Genomic DNA, 23,580 nt, shown 5'->3' on the forward strand with positions numbered 1-23,580 from the left:
TCTGCATCAAAATAAAAAAACTTGGTATTTTTAAAGACTTCCAGAAATTGAGAAATAATGAAAGAAATTAGGAGATTGGAAAGAAGGGATCCTATGAAATGCATGAAACCCTTATATTTTATTCATCTCCATTAACATTGACAATTTTCAGCAGGTTATGAAGAAGTAATTTCTAAATCTTAGCAAGCTTTCAATATCCAGTGGAGTAGAAATTTTGCAGAGCAGGGAAATTTTTTTTCTTTGGGACTTGCAAGTAAGATAGAGGAGCAGATGGAATTGCAGCTCCCTCTTATACACAATTCAGTATCATGTCTCACCAAATAACTGAAATCAACAAAATTTATTTTAAAGAAAGGCATGACCACTCAAGTGCACAGTGCATAGTTTTTAACCTAACTTTAGGCAGGAAACAGTGAGAAGGAATGCTATGGTGCTTCTACAAGTAAAGATTGTTTCTATTGTATCAGAGAATTAAGGCTTGAAAAGATTAAAAAAATGAAATCTACTCTTTCATAGTGTAATTGCAGAGAACGTCTTAGATATGCAGAAGCTAAGATTCCAAGATCAATTGAACCAGCGTTGCTATGACATGAATTTGGGCCAGTCTAGATTCGCTTATTGTCATTACAGCATAACTTGTTTCAAAACGTTCACGTTTACTACACCTAGTCATATTTTCCTCCTTTTGTGCCCCTTACATGGAATCAGTTTAGCTCAGTTGGCTTACAGAGCAGCATGATGCCAAAAGCATGGGTTCAATTCTCATCACTGGTTTGAGATTACCATGAAGGAGTCTCCTTCTCAGCCTCTCTTCCCTCACCTGAGATCTGGTGACCCTCAGGTTAAATCACCACCAGTCACCTCTCTGGAATACAAAACAGGAATGCATGGAAACCTAACAGAAAAATTCAGACTTTATCACTAACTGCAAAGGACAATTTTATTGAACCCTGCATTTACCCTAACACAAGATTCTCAAATAGTGTCTAGAAGTTTCACAGGTTCAATGGCTTATTCAATCCATTGCCTCCTGTATGTATTGATACAATTTGAATAATCGGAGATACACAAACTCAGTATAAACATTCTGAAGTTTGGTTATCATCTGTATGGTGTTTGTGCAAGTTCCACTATATATCCCTGGTCTGTTATGGCTATCTGTTGGTAACATTTTTTTAAAATTGCATGGAACAACCTATTGGGATGCCTTTAAACTGTGAAAGACAGCAAGTTACAGCTTCTTGAAATATGTGCAGGGGATGGGAAAATCAGAGTTTATCCAGATTGGTGTATGCTTTCTTTCCCCTCAAACAGAATCACCCTCTACCAGTTGGGAACCAGTTGCATTGTTGATAAAAAAACGGACAGAAAATGCTGGAAAAATTCAGCAGGTCTGGCAGTATCCGTAGAGAGAAAAAAAACAGAATTAAAGGTTCATGTTAATATTCTAAAGAGTTATAAAGAGGAATTGAAAAGTTAATTCTTCCTCTTTCCACAGATGCTGCCAGATCTCCTGAGTTTCTCCAGAATTTTCTATGTTTGTTTCAGATTTCCAGCATTCACCATATTTTGCTTTTACTTTCTCTCATTAGATGAGGCAGTTGAGGTAGGTAGCGAGTATACCACATGAACTTGAGAGGGATTAGAAGAAAAAGATCTGCTATTCTCAGAACGTGCAGCAGGGTGTGCATCAGATTTAGTATTAAGAGAAGAAAACATGGGCTTTCAGACCAATTATAGCTATGCGTGCGTTGTTAAATTGATCGTAGGTCAGATTTTCAACCCATGTACAGAAACACATTGGAAGGTATATCTAAGCAAATGAGTCAATAGAGAGCACGTGCGCATCATGTAGTCTTAGGGGAGTGAGAGAAAGGGGGTTGGAAACAAGACACTGGGCCTGCGGCAACACTTTTTTCCTTCAGTATCTTCATGCTGAGTTCAGAGTTTTGCTGAAGATGTTCTCCTTGTACCTCACATTCAGAGCTTTTTGTTCATGGCCATACACTTCTCAGATTGGCAGATAGGCCATGTTTGAAGGCTTGTGCCCTTTGAGTGTGTTAAAAAGGGTGGTACTGTAAAAAGCTGAAAATGTGTTGCTGGAAAAGCGCAGCAGGTTAGGCAGCATCCAGGGAACAGGAGAATCCACGTTTCGGGCATAAGCCCTTCTTCAGGAATGAGGAAAGTTTGTCCAGCAGGCTAAGATAAAAGGTAGGGAGGAGGGACTTGGGGGAGGGGCATCGAAAATGTGATAGGTGGAAAGAGGTCAAGGTGAGGGTGATAGGTCAGACTGGGGTGGGGGCGGAGAGGTCAGGAAGAAGATTGCAGGTTAGGAAGAAGATTGCAGGTTAGGAAGGCGTGCTGAATTCGATGGATTTGACTGAGACAAGGTGGGGGGAGGGGAAATGAAGAAACTGGTGAAATCCGAGTTCATCCCTTGTGCTTGGAGGGTTCCTAGGCGGAAGATGAGGCGCTCTTCCTCCAACTGTCGTGTTGTTGTGGTCTGGTGATGGAGGAGTCCAAAGACATGCATATCCTTGGTGGAGTGGGAGGGGGAATTGAAATGTTGAGCTACAGGGTGGTTGGGTTGGTTGGTCCGGGTGTCCCAGAGGTGTTCTCTGAAACGCTCTGCAAGTAGGCGGCCTGTCTCCCCAATATAGAGGAGGCCACATCGGGTGCAGAGGATGCAATAGATGATGTGTGTGGAGGTGCAGGTGAATCTGTGGCGGGTATGGAAGTTTCCTTTGGGGCCTTGGAGGGAGGTGAGGGGGGAGGTGTGGGCGCAAGTCTTGCACCTCCTGCGGTTGCAGGGGAAGGTGCCGGGAGTGGAGGTTGGGTTGGTGGGGGGTGTGGATCTGACGAGGGAGTCACGGAGGGAGTGGTCTTTACGGAATGCTGATAGGGGAGGGGAGGGAAAAATATCCTTGGTGGTGGGGTCCGTTTGGAGGTGGCGGAAATGAGGCGGATGATGCGCTATACATGGAAATGGGTGGGGTGGTAGGTGAGGACAGTGGGGTTCTGTCCTGGTGGCGGTTGGAGAGGCGGGGCTCAAGGGCGGAGGAGCAGAAAGTGGAAGAGATGCGGTGGAGGGCATCGTCGACCACGTCGGGGGGGAAATTGCGGTCCTTGAAGAAGGAGGCCATCTGGGTTGTACGTTTTTGGAACTGGTCCTCCTGGGAGCAGATGCGGCGGAGACAAAGGAATTTGGAGAATGGGATGGCGTTTTTACAGGGGGCAGGGTGGGAGGAGGTGTAGTCCAGGTAGCTGTGGGAGTCGGTCGGTTTGTAGTAGATGTCCATGTTGATTCGGTTGCCTGAGATAGAAATAGAAAGGTCGAGGAAGGGGAGGGAGGAATCTGAGACTGTCCAGATGAATTTGAGGTCGGGGTGGAAGGTGTTGGTGAAGTGGATGAACTGTTCAACCTCCTCGTGGGAGCATGAGGCGGCGCCGATACAGTCATCGATGTAGCGGAGGAAAAGGTGGGGGGTGGGGCCAGTGTAGCTGCAGAAGATGGACTGTTCCACATATCCTACGAAGAGGCAGGCATAACTGGGGCCCATGCGGGTGCCCATGGCTACTCCTTTGGTTTGGAGGAAGTGGGAGGATTGGAAAGAGAAGTTGTTCAGGGTGAGGACCAGTTCAGTCAGTCGAAGGAGGGCGTCAGTGGAAGGGTACTGGTCGGTATGGCGGGAAAGTAAGAAGCGGAGGGCTTTGAGTCCTTTGTGATGGGGGATGGAGGTGTACAGGGACTGGATGTCCATGGTGAAAATAAGGCGTTGGGGACCGGGGAAGCGGAAATCCTGGAGGAGGTGGAGGGCGTGGGTGGTGTCCCGAACGTAGGTGGGGAGTTCTTGGACTAAGGGGGACAGGACGGTGTCAAGGTATGCGGAGATGAGTTTGGTGGGGCAGGAGCAGGCGGAGACAATGGGTCAGCTGGAGCAGTCAGGTTTGTGGATTTTGGGCAGGAGGTAGAAGCGGGCGGTGCGGGGTTGTGGGACTATGAGGTTAGAGGCGGTGGATGGGAGATCCCCTGAGGTGATGAGGTTATGGATGGTCTGGGAGATGATCGTTTGGTGGTGGGGAGTGGGGTCATGGTCAAGGGGGCAGTAGGAGGAGGTATCTGCGAGCTGGCATTTGGCCTCAGCGGTGTAGAGGTCGGTGCGCCAAACTACTACCGCGCCTCCCTTGTCAGCTGGTTTGATAGTGAGGTTGGGGTTGCAACGGAGGGAGTGGAGGGCTGCGCGTTCCGAAGGTGAGAGGTTGGAGTGGGTGAGAGGGGTGGGGGAGTTCAGGTGGCGGTTAATATCGCGGCGGCAGTTGGCTATGAAGTTAATATCGCGGCGGCAGTTGGCTATGAAGTTAATATCGCAGCTAATATACAATAGTCCTGCTACCTGGACTACACCTCCTCCCACCCTGCCCCCTGTAAAAACGCCATCCCATTCTCCCAATTCCTTCGTCTCCGCCGCATCTGCTCCCAGGAGGACCAGTTCCAAAAACGCACAACCCAGATGGCCTCCTTCTTCAAGGACCGCAATTTCCCCCCCGACGTGGTTGACGATGCCCTCCACCGCATCTCTTCCACTTTCTGCTCCTCCGCCCTTGAGCCCCGCCCCTCCAACCGCCACCAGGACAGAACCCCACTGGTCCTCACCTACCACCCCACCAATCTCCATGTATAGCACATCATCCGCCGTCATTTCTGCCACCTCCAAACGGACCCCACCACCAAGGATATATTTCCCTCCCCTCCCCATCAGCATTCCGTAAAGACCACTCCCTCCGTGACTCCCTCGTCAGATCCACACCCCCCACCAACCCAACCTCCACTCCCGGCACCTTCCCCTGCAACCGCAGGAGGTGCAAGACTTGCGCCCACACCTCCCCCCTCACCTCCCTCCAAGGCCCCAAAGGAAACTTCCATACCCGCCACAGATTCACCTGCACCTCCACACACATCATCTATTGCATCCTCTGCACCCGATGTGGCCTCCTCTATATTGGGGAGACAGGCCGCCTACTTGCAGAGCGTTTCAGAGAACACCTCTGGGACACCCGGACCAATCAACCCAACCACCCTGTGGCTCAACACTTCAACTCCCCCTCCCACTCCACCAAGGATATGCATGTCTTTGGACTCCTCCATCACCAGACCACAACAACACGACAGTTGGAGGAAGAGCGCCTCATCTTCCGCCTAGGAACCCTCCAAGCACAAGGGATGAACTTGGATTTCACCAGTTTCCTCATTTCCCCTCCCCCCACCTTGTCTCGGTCAAATCCATCGAATTCAGCACCGCCTTCCTAATCTGCAATCTTCTTCCTGACCTCTCCGCCCCCACCCCAGTCTGACCTATCACCCTCACCTTGACTTCTTTCCACCTATCACATTTCCGACGCCCCTCCCCCAAGTCCCTCCTCCCTACCTTTTATCTTAGCCTGCTGGACAAACTTTCCTCATTCCTGAAGGGTTTATGCCCGAAACGTGGATTCTCCTGTTCCTTGGATGCTGCCTGACCTGCTGCGCTTTTCCAGCAACACATTTTCAGCTCTGATCTCCAGACCTCACTTTCTCCTCATGGTACTGTAAAAAGCACAGCAGGTCAGGCATCCGGGGAGCAGGTGAGTCAATGTTTTGGGCAGAAGCCCGTCATCACAAATGTGGAGGGAGTAGGGGGCTGAGAGACAAATAGGGGGTCTGAGTCGGGCTGGGTGTGGGGGGGGGGGGGGGGGGGGGGGCGGTGGGAAGGTAGGTGATATCAATGGCATCAACATTGCCTTCATTAGTTTCCAAATCTCCTCACCTCATCCCAGATCCAACCCTCCAAATCGGACCTGCCCTCTTGAATTGACCTACCTGTCCATCTTCCTTCCCACCTATCCACTCCACCCTTCCCATTGATCTTTCACAATCACCTCCCACCTGCATCCTGCATTCACCTATCACTACCGCACTTACCTGCCCCACCCCCGCAACCCAAATCCCATATTTGTCTCTCAGCCCCCTTCTCCCTCCAAAGTCGTGATGACGGGCTTATGTCCGAAACATTGACTCTCTTGCTCCTCGGATGCCTGACCGGTGTGCTTTTTCCAGTGCCATCCCTTTCGACTCTGACTCTCCAGCATCTGCAGGCCTCACTCTCCCTTTGAGCGTGTAAAAACTAAGAGGGAAGACAGAGGCTGGACTGCCTTCGTGACTAAAGAATTTATAATGGTGAGGTCAGGTGGATAAAGTGTGTAAAGATAACAGAGTCCCATTTATTTGTTGCTCATGTGCCATCCAACATGACTGTTGTTTATTTGAGTTGCTACCTTTCAGCACACTGTTCAGGTAGGTGGCTTTTGTTTTACACATGAAATAACATCGAAACAAAAAAGGATGAGTAACACTGCTCATGATCAATGTCTTGCTTTCTTTTTCCTTTATTTGCCTTCCCAATCTAAGTTTGTTCATAGCGGAAAAATATGAATTAATAAGATGGGTGGAGAGAATTGGGAGTGGTCAAGAAAATATCTTTGAGTGGTAAAACGTTTTCCACTACAGAAATCAATTTGGAATCTCTAAAAAGCTGAAACCTTCCCTTCAGCTCTTAACGTTTAAAGTTGGGTGACCATCAGAAAGGAAACATTACAGAAGCAAAAATTCTCCAAACAGAAGGTTAAATTAAGTAATGAATTTAAGAGCCAGCATTTCTCAATGTAATATTATCTGTATTCTTTTAAGCATAAACTAGCAAATAAATCACATCACCAAGGCCTTATAACGATTTAGAGTTCCGGTTGACCATTCAAGGCCATTCATTAGGATATCAACTGCAAGGCTGACCAAAGTGGAATAGTTTTTAAAAACAAATTTACACAAGTGCCTTGCATGTTTCGTCTATCCTGAAGTACTTAGTAAGCCATAAGTTACTTTCAAAGTTAATAATCTTCCAAAAGGCAAAATTTACCCAGAACTTAATTTTTTTTTTAAAACAGTTAAATACACATGCCATAAGTGCGACTAATCTCTCTAAGGAAGAATTTGACAGTCTAAAAAAGGTTCTGCAGCAACTCAGACGTGACATTTTTGAATAAATTTCAAATTGAAATACAAAACCTAAACAAAAGTGGCTTCAGAAATGCCTGAGCTTTGTCAGTATCCAACGAGCTATAGGCTAGGGTAGTTCCAATTCTGTGTCAGGTCATCTGGTTTTAATGTGGTCATAGCATCAGTTTTGTTTAGGGAGGCAGAATTCGATGTGACACCTTCACACAATCATTGCTAAGTAATCCATGATGGAAGTGGATGTTGGGTAGGGTCAGGAACTGTCTTACACCAATACCCTCAAGCAAATAGCCCGTTGACCCTGTTGGTTTGTATGAATAATGGTGAATTAGGTAAGATACCAGAGGGCAACAGTGGGACTTTAATAAGAGGACAGAAATGTGCATTAGTTTATGATGCATTTATACAATGTTTTGGAGCTTTTATAACTATTCTGGAATTGAATATTTGTTCCTGCAGTAGCAACACAGGTAGTTTGACTTGCTTTTCATTACAATATGCCAGATGTGGTTATTCATAGGCAGCATAGAACTATTCAGGGGCTAAGGGATTTTAGAATACACTTATGCAATAAATAGGGAATTCTAGTAAACTTTCAATTCTGTCTTTCCAGTAAAATTGAAGTCCTCAGATGCTGCCTGAACTGCTGTGCTCTTCCAGCACCACTAATCCAGAATATTAATCGTACAGATCTACAGCACAGATAAAGGCCATTTGGCCGATCAAGTCTGCGCTGGACAAAAACCACCATCTAACTATTCTAATCTCATTTTCCAGCACTTCACCCACAGCCTTGTATGCGTTGGTATTACAAGTGTACATCTAAATACTAAAATTTTGACTGAGTTACTGCCTCTACCACCCTTACGGGTAGCGAGTTCCAGATTCCCACTACCTGTTAGGTACAATCTTTTTTCTCCTATCTCCTCTAAACTTTCTGCCCCTTACCATAAATCTCTGTCCCCTGGTCATTCAACCCTTCACCACAGGGGAAAGTCTCTTCCCATCTACACTGTCTATGCTAATAGTTTACCACAAAGCAAAAAAAACTAAATACACTTAGTTCTGAAAAATAGAGCTGTACTCGAGCAAAATCCTTCCGACAGACATAATTATCTGTTTCAGGCATTACATTTGCTGTTCAAGTTTATGGTTACACTGAAGATGGAAAAACATTGCAGAACTAGGGCCAATCTCAATATTTCCTAACACTTACAATATCTTGAATGTCCCAGATTAAAACACAAAGCATTACTTTTGTCGGTACCATGGTAACAATGTGGTGAGCTTTAAAAGAAAAAAATATCATGCACATATTTGTCTCATCTCTAAACCAGTCTGCCCATCCCCGGGAAGGAAACAACTCAAACAAGGCTTTCTCCCCAAAGTAAGGAACTTCTCTTACAGCGTTCAGTCTTTTTACCTGCTTGAGCCAAACTTTGAGGAGAAAGTGCGGACTGCAGATGCTGGAGATCAGAGCTGAAAATGTGTTGCTGGAAAAGTGCAGCAGGTCAGGCAGCATCTAGGGAACAGGAGAATCGACGTTTCGGGCATTCCTGTGCCCGAAACGTCGATTCTCCTGTTCCCTGGATGCTGCCTGACCTGCTGCGCTTTTCCAGCAACACATTTTCAGCTCTGAGCCAAACTTTGCCAGAGCCAAAAGCTTGCCATCGACTTTCTTAAATGTAGAAACTAAACATGTTGGCAAGGGGAGGAAGGGGTAAAATTATCCAAGATTTCCTTGATGTTCATTTAACTGGCTACCTCATGTGCAGAGGAGCAAGTGGATACCAGAGGAAAACACTGTTGTTGAACTTTCCCTGTTCGAAAGACAGCCACTAACTGCTTACAAAAAGAGTTGATGCTTGCACAATTTTTTAAAGTGTGGCTTTACTTCAGACAGAATGGACACTTTAGAAAATGAGGTGACAGTGGGAACTTAATTTAAAATGACAAATGAGATCAAAACCCATAGACAGAACAATGCTAAATGAGTTAAATAAATTCTAGACAACAGCAAACAACATGAAACCTTTATTTTTTATGAAAAATTCATAGGTCAGGTGGGCTGGCAGAGAAGCCTACACGCGTGCCAACTAATGATGCAGTTTTTAGTGTGAGCATGGAAACATTTTATGTTTAACAAGCAGAGACAGTGAATCCAATTTAGAATGTTTTCAATTTCATTTTCCTTTTCGTTTCCCTCCATTGATATAGCTTATAAATATGGAAACATTTGACTATGTCAGCAGCATGAACAGTGCACAGTACAATCGATCTTGCATAGAATTTACTGAAGGGCACAAGTATTACTTTTAATGCAAACAGAGGAATGCAGGAAGTAGGAGCAAAATAGGACCATTTGCACCAATGAACTAGTGCTCCACCATTCAAACAGATAATAGCTGATCATCTCCATTTCTACCCAACATCACCATATCTTGGTGTCATTTGTATCCAGAAATATTCAAACTTTTGCCTTGAACCTGTTCAGTGATTGAGCTTCCACAGTCTTCTGGAGGGAAAGAATACCAAAGATGCATCTCCTTCCGCATGATGAAATTATTTCTCATTTCATTCTTTAACAGGCCAGTCCTTAATTTCAACTCCACAGCCAGGCAAACAACCTATTTGGGTGCACTCTGTCATACTCCATAAGGATGGAGGTCACGTGTGATTTCTCAAAATTTTTCATGAGAATACAGGCCCAGTTGCTTCAATATCTCCTCTTAAAACAATCCCATCAATTGAGTGGTTATTCTGGTGAACCTTCAATGCACTCACTCTAAGGCAAATCCATCTTTCTTCAGAAAAACAGTACATACTATTCCAGGTGCAATATCTCAAGGCTCTATACAATTGCAGCAAGACATCTTTACTCTGTTGCTGGTGTGGATAAGTGTGATAACATCAATCCAAGGACAAGCTAAACAGACACACACACACACGAGCCTCTGCCATGCTCTACACATTTCGTCACCCTACTAGGTAACATCTTCAGTGGGCCTCCAGGTGAAGCACTACCACTGATTCCTGCTTTCTATTTATAGGTTTGTGTTTCTTTGGGTTGGTAATGTCTTTTCCTTTGGTGATGTCATTTCCTGTGGTGATGTCTATTTCCTGTTCTTTTTCTCAGGGCGTGGTAGATGGGGTCTAACTCAATGTGTTTGTTGACAGAGTTCTGGTTGGAATGCCATGCTTCTACGAATTCTGGTGCATGTCTCTGTTTGGCTTGTCCTAGGATGGATGTGTTATCCTAGTCAAAGTGTTGTCCTTCCTTATTTGTATGTAAGGATACTAGTGATGGTGGGTCATGTCGTTTTGTGACTAGTTGATATTCATGTATCCTGGTGGCTAGTTTTCTCCTTGTTTGTCTAATGTAGTGTTTGTAACAGCTCTTGCAAGGAATTTCGTAAATGTCTTTCATTTTGTTTGTTGCCTGTATAGGGTCTTTCAAGTTCATTAGCTGCTGTTTTAATGTGTTGGTGAGTTTGTGGACTACCATGATGCCAAGAGGTCTGAGTAGTCTGGCATCATGTCATTTCAGAGATGTCTTTGATGCAGGGAGAGTGGTAGGGTTTCTGGGCGTGGCTTGTCTGCTTGTTTGGTTTTTTTGCTGAGAAATCAACAGACTGTGTTCATTGGGTACCCGTTCGTTTTGAATACACTGTATAGGTGATTTTCTTCTGTTCTTTGTAGTTCCTTGGTGCGGCAGCATGTGGTGGCTCATTGAAATAATGCTGTAATGCAGCTGCTAATACAGAAGAGGAAGGACACCCACTTTGACTTAAACAACACATCCATCCTCTGACAAGCCAAACAGAGACACGCAAGAGAATTCCTAGAAGCATGGCATTCCGACCTGAACTCTATCAACAAACATATCAATTTGGATCCCATCTATCACCCTCTGAGGAAATGACATCACCAACACAAACGGCACGGTGGCACAGTGGTTAGCACTGCTGCCTCACAGCACCAGAGACCGGGGTTCAATTCCCGCCTCAGGTGACTGACTCTGTGGAGTTTGCACATTCTCCGTGTCTGCGTGGGTTTCCTCTGGGTGCTCCGGTTTCCTCCCACAGTCCAAAAATGTGCAGGTTAGGTGAATTGGCCATGCTAAATTGCCCGCAGTGTTAGGTGAAGGGGTAAATGTAGGGGAATGGGTCTGGATGGGTTGCGCTTCGGCGGGTTGGTGTGGATTTGTTGGGCCGAAGGGCCTGTTTCCACACTAAGTAATCTAAATCTAATCTAAACAAACAAAGCAGGCCATAATACCAATGCTTACCAGAGACTCACTGATGATATTACCTAGTCTGGTGACAAAACGTCTAAAAACAAACCTACCAGCTCAGCAAGCAAACTTACATCCAGAACCTCAACCTGAGCTACACATCTTCTCCAAACAGATTTGTACAGTCTCCTTGAATGCTTCTCACAACTCGATACGTATTTGCAACGAATGCATCAGCCAATTCAAAAATATTAGATTTGGTAGCCACATCCAAAGTGCTGGAAAATGATATGCAACAATCCAGAACAACAAAAATATGAATGGGTGCACAGCTGATTTCAGTGGGTCTAGAAAAGAGGCGAGCATGATTGATTGGAAGAGGAAGTTGGAAGCAAGATCAGTGACTGAACAATAAGCCACCTTCAAGGTGCAGATGGTTTCAGTACAGTCGAAATATATTCCCTGCAATGGAAAAGGTAAGACACAAATACAGAATTTCATGCAGATGGAAATTTAAGTCAGAAAGACAAGCTTATAACTACAACTGAGAATCACCAGAAATATTGAAGTTTTAGGGGAGGGGTGGAAAAACAAATAAGAAAAGCCAAAAGAGACTATGAGAAAAGGCCAATGAACAAAGGGAAGTCTCAAAGTCTTCTATATGTATATAAATAGTAAGAGGTGCTAAAAGAAGAGCAGGAGTGATTAGAGACCAAAAAGAGGATTTACAGAAGAGAAGGAGGGGGACCCTCAGGACACATGTTAGACTTCAGCTGGACTACTATGTAACTGTGGGCTCCACATTATAGGAAAGATGTGAATGCATTGGAGAGAGTGAAGAAGCAAGTTACAAGAATGTTTCCATGATTGAGAAACGTCAGTAATAATGATAGATTAAAGAAGTTGTGACTATTCTCCTTGGAGGCCGAGAGGAGAACTGGAGGTTTTCAACATCATGATGGTGCTGGACAGAACAGATAGAGTGAAACTATTTCAGATTATAAAAACGAGAACAAGAGAGCAAAGATTTAAAGTAACGTGCAAATGAAGCGAGGCTGATAAAGAAAAAAATTTCACACAGAGAGTAGTTAGGGTATAGAATGCACGGCCTGCAAATATGTTGAAGTCTGATTCAATTGAGGCATTCAAGAGGGAACTGATGCTTTTTGGATAATAATGGTGTGCAGTGATATTGGGAAAAGGCAGGAGATTGGCACCAGATAGAACTGGTGCCAGCACAATGGGCCAAATGGCTTCCTTCTGCATCATAATTCTGTGATTCAGAAAATCATTTATACAGATTGACCATGCAGGAATCATTCAGAACAAATGGCATCGTAAGGAGGACCTGTTTATTCCTGTTACCTATTTTAGAAACAGAAAATAGAAGCAGGAGGTGGTGTTGGAGAGCCTGGTTCAATCTTCAAAATGATCATGGCTGATACCCAAGTCAGTCTCCTGTTCCTATTCTCCCCAAATCCTTTGATTCCCAAGAATTTTATCACCATTTTTCTTGAAAGTCTTCAATATTTTGGCATCAACAATTTCCAGGTTCAGCAGACTGACCAACTTCTGGGTGAAGAACTTACTCCGCGTCCCAGCATTAAAAGGGCTATCCCTTATCCTTAGACTGATGTCCAGTTCTGCACTTCACAGTCATTGAGAACAATCTTCCTGCAATTACCCTGTCTAGCCTAATTTAAATTTTAAAGGTTTCACCGAGATTTCCTCTCATTCTTCTAAACTCTAGTGAACATCATCTTAATCAATCCATGTATGTCAGTCTCACCATCCCATGAATCAGGTTGGTAAGCCTTCACTGCACTCCCTCAATAACCAGGACATCCTTCTTTGGATAAGGTGGTCAAAACTGCACACAATGTTCCAAGTGTGGTCTTATCAACAGTGGTATCTGGCTCACATAGTCAATTCCTCTTGCTACGAAGACTAATAGACCCATTTGCCTTCTTCACAGCATTCTGCACCTGCATGCTTACTTTCAGCCACTGCTGCACAAAGATGTCCAGGTCTTAGATTGGGGAGAAAGGGAGCTGCACTACCACCATTCAGATAATAATCTGCCTACCCATTTTTGCTACCAAAGTAAACCGCACATTTATACATATAATGCATCAGTCACACATTTACCCACCCACTTGTCCAAATCATACTGAAGCATCTTTGGATTCTCCTCACAACGCACCCTCTCACCCAGCTTTGCGTCGTCTGCAAACCTGGAGATATGACATGCAGTCATCCACATCATTAATTTAAATTGTGAATACCTGGGATAAAAGCATTGTTCCCTATTGTACCCAACTAGTCACTGCCAGCCATGCAGAAAAAGATCAATTTATGTATATTATTTTCTGTTAACCAAGTCTTAACTCATAGCAGTATATTACACCAAATCCCACAGGCTTTCATTTTGTTCAGTAAACTCCTGCATGGGACCTTAAGACAACCTTCAGTTCATCTGATTCATTGGTTCTCCTTCATCTATGCAACAAGTAACATCCTCAAAAGCTTCAACAGGTTTGTCAAACAGAATTTCCCTTTCATAAATCCACATAGAATAATATGATTGGGTAAAATCAAAGTAACCCATTATCACATCCTTTATAACAGATTTTTTCATTTCCCCACTGCTGGCCACAAACTGACAGACCTGTAGCTCTCCACTCTCCAAATAGTGGGGTTAAATGTGTTACCTTCCAGTTTTCAGAACACTTTCCAGAATCTATAGACTTTTGAAAGATAGCCACCAAAGCTTTCATTATTTCTACAGCCCCACCTTCATAACTCTGGAATATAGCTCATCTCATACAGAGAACTTGGCAAGTTTCATTTGGAAATTAATTTTGAAGACTCTCTCTTTATTAATGTTAGTTAATTTCAGCTCCTCATTTTTCAATTCCCTTGGTTTCATTGTATTTACAGGTGATTTTCTGTATATTCCTGTGAAGACAGACTCTACCATTTCCCTATTCTCCATTTTAAATTCTCCTGTCTCTACCTGAAATGGATCCAGAATTCTCCAATCTAATCTTATTTCATGTACCTAAAGAAGCTTTTACAGTCTAGCTTTCAGTGGTTTTCACTGATATTTCCCCCATTATTCACAAGTTCCATACTCTTTTTGTTGGCTTCAAAAGGCTTCCCATCCTCAGATTGACCACTTATACTGGCAACTTTATAAGCTAATTCCTCAAATCTAATGCAATCTTTAACTTATTTTGTTAGCCACAGTCTATTCTCCTTTCATTTTATTTTGTCTCAGTCAAACATATATTTTGAGGAGACCATAGAATATTTCTTTAAATACTCTAAATACTTTAAACCCAATCTAGTCCCACCTGCCAGCACCTGGCCCATATCTCCTCCAAACCCTTCTTATTCATATACCCATCCAAATGCCTTTTAAATGTTGCAATCGTACCAGCCTCCACCACTTCCTCTGGCAGCTCATTCCATAAGACATAGGAGCGGAAGTAAGGCCATCTGGCCCATCGAGTCCACTCCGCCATTCAATTATGGCTGATGAGCATTTCAACTCCACTTACCCGCATTCTCCCCGTAGCCCTTAATTCCTTGTGACATCAGGAATTTATCAATTCCTGCCTTGAAGACATTTAGCGTCCCAGCCTCCACTGCATTCTGTGGCAATGAATTCCACAGGCCCACGACTCTCTGGCTGAAGAAATGTCTCCGCATTTCTGTTCTGAATTTACCCCCTCTAATTCTAAGGCTGTGTCCACGGGTCCTAGTCTCCTCGCCTAACGGAAACAATTTCCTGGCGTCCACCCTTTCCAAGCCATGTATTATCTTGTAAGTTTCTATTAGATCTCCCCTTAACCTTCCAAACTTAAATGAATACAATCCCAGGATCCTCAGCCGTTCCTCGTATATTAGACCTACCATTCCAGGGATCATCTGTGTGAGTCTCCGCTGGACACGCTCCATTGCTAGTATGTCCTTCCTGAGGTATGGGGACCAAAACTGGACACAGTACTCCAAATGGGGCCTAACCAGATCTTTATAAACCAGTAGCACAACAGTGCTTTTATATTCCAACCCCCTTGAGATAATTGACAACATTGCATTCGCTTTCTTAATCATGGACTCAACCTGCATGTTTACCTTTAGAGAATCCTCAACTAGCACTCTCAGATCTCTCTGTACTTTGGCTTTACGAATTTTCTCACTGTTTAGAAAATAATCCATGCTTCTATTCTTTTTCCCAAAGTGCAAGACCTCGCATTTGCTCACATTGAATTCCATCAACCATTTCCTGGACCACTCCTCCAAACTGTCTAGATCCTTCTGCAGCCTCCCCACTTCCTCAGTACTACCTGCCTGTCCACCTAACTTTGTATCGTCGGCAAACTTCGCTAGAATGCCCCCAGTCCCTTCATCCAGATCATTAATAATATAATGTGAACAGCTGCGGCCCCAACACTGAACCCTGCGGACACCGCTTGTCACCGGCTGTATTCCGAAAAAGAACCTTTTACCCCAACTCTCTGCCTCCTGTCAGACAGCCAATCCTCTATCCATACCAGTAGCTCACCTCGAACACCATGGGCCCTCACCTTGCTCAGCAGCCTCCCATGTGGCACCTTATCAAAGGCCTTTTGGAAGTCTAGGTAGACCACATCCACTGGGTTTCCCCGGTCTAACCTACTTGTCACCTTCCATACATGTACCACCCTCTGCATGAAAACGTTGCCCCTTAGGTCTCTTTTATATCTTTCCCCTCCCACCCTAAACCAATGCCCTCTAGGTCTGGATTTCCCCACTCCAGGGAAGAGACTTTGTCTACTTAACCTATCCATGTCCTTCATGGTTTTATAAACCTCTATAAGGTCACCCCTCAGCCTCCAACACTCCAGGGAAAACAGCCCTAGCCTATTCAACCTCTCCCTATAGCTCAAATCCTCCAACCCTGGCAACATCCTTGCAAATCTTTTCTGAACCCTTTCAAGTTTCACAACATCTTTCCGATAGGGAGACGACCAGAATTGCACACAATATTTCAACAGTGGCCTAACCAATGACCTCTTCAGCCGCAACATGACCTCCCAACTCCTGTACTCAACACTCTGACCAACAAAGGAAAGCATACCAAATGCCTTCTTCACTATCCTACCTATTTGCGACTCCACTTTCAAGGAGCTATGAACCTGCACTCCAAGGTCTCTTTGTTCAGCAACACTCCCCAAGATCTTACCATTAAGTGTATAAGTTCTGCTAAGATTTGCTTTCCCAAAATGCAGCACCTCGCATTTATTTAAATTAAACTCTATCTGCCACTTCTCAGCCCATTGGTCCATCTGATCTGAGGTAACCTTCTTCAGTGTCCACTACACCTCTAATTTTGGTGTCATCTACAAACTTACTAAGTATATCTCTTACGCTCACATCCAAATCATTTATATGAATGACAAAAAGCAGTGGACACAGCACCGATCCTTGTGGCATTCCACTTTTCACTGCTTTGTCATGAATGCTATTTGCATTCATATTGAGTAACATTACCTTTGACTTTTTAACATGACTCCAATTTGATGCTTGCCTTCACTTGACAAAAACACAGAATGGTGATTGCTCAAATCAGTATACACCGAAATATTCATTTTAAATCATACCTTTTGCTCATGCCTCCAACATCATGATGTGATAACTTATACCATGAGACCCTTGCTCTAGACTAATAACTGGGGCTTTTTGGACATGACACTTTTGAAATCATGCACAACATTTAACTCCTCCTGTAATGATGCAAGCAAGTCAAGCTTTCTAATGAAAGCTGTAATCTAATTGACTAAAGAAACATTCAACCAGTTTTTCAGCAAATTAGAAATCAATTTCACTTTCATTTGTTAAAGACTTATTGGAGACAGCACATATAATAAAATGATTTTGAAATGTAAATGTATGATACATGAAAAACAGAAAATTAAAGAAAGATAGCATTTAAAAACAGTTGTATGTGACAAAATAGCTGAAATATTAAAAATAAATCTGAAAAAAGTGTTCATTTATATTGTGCATTGATATTATAGGCATAAAGATTATTGGAAAAGACTTGGAGAAAGCATACCATTTCAAGTCACTGAGGTCAAGTTTGACAGAAGATGGAAGCAAGGAGATGGAAATTAAGCACCATGTGAGCACTGTTTGTAGTAATCAGCAGTGTAGTGGAGTTGAGAGATAGAAAAGCATCATTTAAACTGAAAGGAAGAATTTACAAGAAAGACTTGCATAGCATAGGAACGTAGACAACATCAAGAGATGAACAACAGCTACATACAAATAAGATGCAAATACTGATATGCATATGTGGAGGGTAAGGGGACAAATCAAAATGAGGAAATAGTACATCACAGGCTCAAGGCAGATTGTGGGAGCATTGAAAAACATAGCTGAGAAGAGATGGAAATGATAATGCCATGGATGGAGAGAGAAACGTGATGCGATGAGTGATGGGACAGTCAAAAAGGAGAAGAACAGACAGGTAAGGGAGCAAATAGAAAGATGCAGTGACAAGATACTTAAAGGCAGTGGAATCAGAGGAAAGGGTGCTTGCCAGAAGGAGGATTTTCAGCCAGCATTGTGGTGACTCCAAGTAAAATCGGTGAAGCTATTATGGTATAAAGCTACGCCAACAATTCTGAAATGCTATTTAGTTTTTACCAATTTGTGAAACATCAACCAAGTGACCAATTCAGAGAGTCCATTATTTCCTGAAACTAGTGACATAGATTTAATTTTGTACGAAACCAATAAATGACATTACAAGGGCTGCAAATTTTCTCTCGAGATTAACTGCAAGTCTCCAGGTAGTGAACATGAACATCAGTGCTTCTTCTTATTGCATTAATAAATAATGCAGCAAAAAAAATGTGAAATTCTAGAAGAAGTGAGAAAAGAAATCTAATTTTACTGAAAGTAAAATATATAGAGATGCTGGGAATCTGAAATGAAACGCTAAGCTTGACAACATTCAGTTTGGCAGACACCATCTAGGGAGGAAGAAACACAGTTAAACCTTTCAGGTCTTTTTATCAAAACTGAAAACTAGCAGCTTCTGATGAAAGGTTACTGACTGGAAACATTAACTGTTTACCATTCCATAGATACTGCCTGACCCAATTTTATTTCTCACTAAGTATTACCGTTGTGGCTCATTTACTTGAATTCAGATAGTTTTATGGCTTCTAAAATAGTATTATTTCAACAATAATGCAGGTGCAGAGACTGAATGAATCGATAGATTTAATTAGTGAAGAAATTCAAATATTTTCCAGCTAAAACAAGACTATCTCAGTTTCTCGATAAATTATATATGAAGCACTCAGTTTGGCCATTACTTTCATTCATCATTCTAATATTACCAATAAATTGCACCCAGCCACAAAAGCAACCTAATAAACTTTCTAAGCAAATATTCTTCTTATGCGTCACTTTAATCTTTCAAACTTTTGAAACCAAAAGCTTCCCACTCTTTCCACTCACTTCCATACCAAAAGCTACATTGACAACAGTTTAATATTAATACAACAAGAACAATTTCTTGCAAAAATCTGATATAAACAATCGTATTTTTACTTCAGAGGAATTACAGCAAGCCTTCTGTGAAAAATAATGGTACAGAAATTTAGTTTTATTCATTCATGGAATTTCGATATTACTGGCAAGGCCAGCCTGTTTTGTCCATTCCTCAATACTCTTACAATTACTCACTTGGTAATTTCAGAGGGCATTTAAGAGTCAACCACATTGCTAAGAGTCTGGAGTCAGGAATGACAGCAATGCCTCAGGGAAGTACCCTAGGTCCAAACACCCTCAGCTGTTGCAATTATCTTCCTTCCATAAGGTCAGAAGTGGAGTATTATACAATCATCAGTGTATGTGTGTGCTACGTTCAGCATTATTCATGACACCTCAGACACCAAAGAGGATTGATGCGGGCAGAGCAGTAGATGTGATCTATATGGACTTCAGTAAGGCATTCCATTGAAGGCAAGGTTCCCCATGGGAGACTGGTTAGCAAGGTTAGATCTCACGGAATACAGGGAGAAGCAGCCATGTGGATACAGAACTGACTCAAAGGTAGAAGACAGAGGGTGGTGGCGGAGAGTTGTTTTTCAGACTGGAGGCCTGTGACCAGTGGAGTGCCACAAGGATCAGTGCTGGGTACACTATTTTCATCATTTATATAAATGATTTGGATGTGAGCATAAGAGGCATAGTTAGTAAGTTTGCAGATGACACCAAAATTAGAGGTGTAGTAGATAGCAAAGAAGGTTACCTCAGATTATAACGGGATCTCAAATAGATGGGCCAATGGGCTGAGAAGTGGCAGATGAAGATTAAATTAGATCAATGAAGGGTGCTACATTTTGCGAAAGGAAAATGTTAGAAGGACTTATACACTTAATGGTAAGGACCTAGGGAGTGCTGCTGAACAAAGAGCTTGGGGAGCAGGTTCATAGCTCCTTGAAAGTGGAGTCGCAGTTCGATAGGATAGTTAAGGTGGCATTTGGTATGCTTTTCTTTATTGGTCAGAGTATAGAGTACAAGAGCTGGGAGGTCATGTTGCGGCTGAACAGGACATTGGTTAGGCCACTGTTGGAATATTGTGTGCAATTCTGGTCTCCTTCCTATCGGAAAGATGTTGTGAAACTTGAAAGGGTTCAGAAAAGATTTACAAGGATGTTGCCAGGGTTGAAGGATTTAAGCTGTAGGCAGAGGTTGAATAGGCTAAGGCTGTTTTCCCTGGAGTGTCAGAGGCTGAGGGGTGACCTTATAGAGGTTTATAAAATCATGAGGGGCATGGTTAGGATAAATAGACAAAGTCTTTTCCCTGGGGTGGGTGAGTCCAGAACTAGAGGGCATAGGTTTAGGATGAGAGGGGAAAGACATAAGAGAGACCTAAGGGGCAACTTTTTCACACAGAGGGTGGTATGTGCATGGAATGAGCTGCAGAGGATGTGGTGGAGGCTGGTACAATTGCAACATTTAAAAGGCATTTGGATGGGTATATGAATAGGAAGGGTTTGGAGGGATATGAGCCGGGTGCTGGCAGGTGGAACTAGATTGCGTTGGGATATCCAAGTTGGACATGGACAAGTTGGACCAAAGGGTCTGCTTCCATGCTGTACCTCTCTATGACTCTATGACTGAAGCAGTCCATGTTGAAGTGCAGCAAGACCATTCAGGTTTGGGCTGGTAAATGGATAGCAACATTCACACCACAGAGGTGCCAGGTAACAATCATGCCAAAAAGACAGAATCTAACCATCACCCCTTTACTTTCAATGGCATTATTTAGACTGACTTACCTACTATCAATGTCCATTATGAATGTTGTGATAGGATGTGAATCCATTTCTCCAGCACATCACAGAGCCTTTGGATTGCATAACTAGTGATATTACCATTATTGCACAATCACACTGATTGATACACATTATTCAACTGTCAAGTTGATGAGTAGAACGTTAATACTGGAGCAGGACCTGTATTTAATATAACAGTAAATAATACTGCATACATGTCTGCAGCTCACTTACAACCTCTACCATCCTTCACTGTACTCCTCCCCCACCCCAACCAACAACTGAAAAACTGCTACAACAGTGGTGAGGGCTTGATTTAGGGATAAAGGCAAAGGTAAAATGTATGGAATTAAGGTGTGACTTCAGGATCATTGATGGATTATTAGTTAGAGGCATCTATGAGATTTGCATTAGTTTATCGGAGAGAAACAAGATGAATAATTCCATGCCACCCTGACACTGTCGGCGTTGCCACGTCAGATGGTTTACCAACGCACTGCCAAACTTACCAAAGCACCAGTTATCAGCTTATATCAATCATATGTCAGTTAAAAGGCACAACAGATGCAATCCCACATGCTAGAGATTCTGAAGCACCATGTCAGCTACAAACATTCCATATAAGCCTACATAACACTAAACCAGGAGTATCAGTATCCGATGCTTGTACTGACATTGTAAGAGCAACATATTAGCACTTGACGTTTTACCATCCAAGTATTCACTGAACAGTCACACATCAATCTTGGAACCAGAAACCAACATTTGATTCAAATATCTAACATGTTAAGCATATACAAAGCTCTCAGAAAATCAGATTGCATAAACTTGCTGCCATATGCCACAGTGGGTTTCCTTGGAAAAGGCATCAAATATTTCACTACCTGACTTTTGCAGACTACACATGATCATCAAAAAATACACGCTTGTCTAAATATGGAACTGAATGTACCAATGCATGCCTCCAAAAAATGAGATATGATCAAAACCTGCAACTCAAGTAATACACAAGGCAATACAAAATTGCTGAATTTAAGTTGAAAAACAGTCCTTGCACTCAAGCCCAGAACGGAAAACTAGTTTTTGAATCAGACAGGATGTCTGACACTATTGAAAAATAGTCTAAGTAGCCAAGTGTTCAGCATCAGAGAAGCAGAAGAAAAATAAAGTTGAGACTAGTTTCCTTCTGTTGCAAGCATGAACAGACATTGTGGTCACTTGCTTCAGAAATGCAAGGCTTCTCCCTTTAGGGTGCTTTGCTACAATTTTTCATTTTAAGTCAGTGTCCTTACTCTTAATTGCTCGTAAGTGAATCCTGCTGGCACAGTGACATTTGTGACAGTGTCCACATTTACAGATAATGATGGAGGCAGTCTTAATTGCAACTTTCCCCCATGAAATTGCCCACTGACACACACTAACTGAACCCAGATATGGACAATGGCCACTTTAGCAATCCTGTGGTTTCATGCCAATGCTTATATGAAGTTTACTTCAGCACATTCAGAAGGGGAGGATTACCAAAAGGAGGGAAAAATGGGTGAGATAAAACCTGAAAAGGTGACTAACAAATTTGTTTTTTTTTGTCTAAATCTTCATCTAAATTGAAGGTAGGAGCCAACATTTCTGACTACTACCAAGGTTATAAAGAACAGTAGTAAGTAGAAGACAAGGGCAATAATCAGGTATCACTTATTGGCATTGAAATTTAAAATACTTTCAAATGCCGTTCATCTTTCACCCTACCATGTGTTCTCATGTATCCAATAATCTTTGCTCCACACTTGAATTCCGTCCTCAAACTATTCCACATTCCTCTCCTCCCTAAAACTCTCCCACCTGAATATGTTTTTAGCCATCTCTCCTAAAATGTCATTGGACTTGGCATCAGGGAAAAGAAATGGCATTTCTGCAACTCTATGATAAATAACTGCTTGAATGTGATAGTATCTAAGTTGCAGTCTTTACATAGCGAGGTACTCTTTGCCAGAAATCTGCCCTCTAATTAGATCTGGTTACCAATTAGAAATTGTTCACACGTACACTGCACAAAAAAATAATTTTGAGTTTGCATGCTAAGAGAGGCTGTCTGGGTTATAAAGCCATAAAACTGAGAACTGGTGGTGGTCAGGTAGACAAGAAATAGCCTCTTCATTTCTGTGCGCAGCATTCAAATCTTAATTAATTAAAGTTAGCCTTTATAAAGGCTTGAGTTGCTGATGGGAGAACTTGCCGGCATTAAGTGCTAGCCGGAACTTCTTGAAGCTAGCCAAAGAGACAGACTTTCATACAAGATTTAGGGAAATGGTGATATTAAGAATGTTAATGGGAATAGAGACACAAGTAACAGATTACAGACCTTTAACTTGTGCTGGAACATTCATTGATTTTTTTATTTTTATCTTGTATCACTTGCTGTTTGGAGCTGTGAACGGAGAACTGAAAATGACCTTTGGACAATGGGCAGCAGCTTACGTTAAAAAACAAATCAAACAAACTGTGGTTTGCTTGTAAGGCCAGACCTGAAAGTTAACTGCAGGTTGAATCTTGATCAATATTTGTATCATCTGTAACTACAGGTGAGGTGCCTGATGACTGGAAGGTGGCTAACTTTGTACCTTTGTTTAAGAAAAGTTGCAAGGAGAAACCGGGGAATTATAGACCTGTGAACCTGACTTTGGTTCTGGGGACATTGTTGGATGTGATCATAAAAGATAGCATGTATGGACATTTAGAGAGGCAAAAATTGAATTTGGAAGTCAGCATAGTTGTGTGAGAGGAAAATAATGTCTCACAAACTTGATTGAGATTTTTGGGGAAGTTACTGAAAAGATTGAGGGCAGAGCAGCATACGTTGTTCACTTGGACTTTAGTAAAGTCTTCGACAGGATTCCGCATGGAGGACTGATTAGTGACATTAGGTCACATGGGATTTGGGGTGAGCTTGCCACTTT

At 42.7% G+C, this 23,580-nt stretch overlaps 1 protein-coding gene across 2 annotated transcripts in view; it reads right to left on the reverse strand.

Moving 5' to 3' along the window:
- mtm1 (myotubularin 1) overlaps positions 1–23,580 on the reverse strand; it is a 160,614-nt gene that overhangs the window by 85,388 nt on the left and 51,646 nt on the right. The window lies entirely within an intron of this gene.

The sequence above is a fragment of the Chiloscyllium plagiosum genome, unplaced genomic scaffold, assembly GCF_037043375.1.
Source record: "Chiloscyllium plagiosum isolate Xiang-an unplaced genomic scaffold, Cpla_swu_hap1 HiC_scaffold_11, whole genome shotgun sequence".
Lineage (NCBI taxonomy): Eukaryota > Metazoa > Chordata > Chondrichthyes > Orectolobiformes > Hemiscylliidae > Chiloscyllium > Chiloscyllium plagiosum.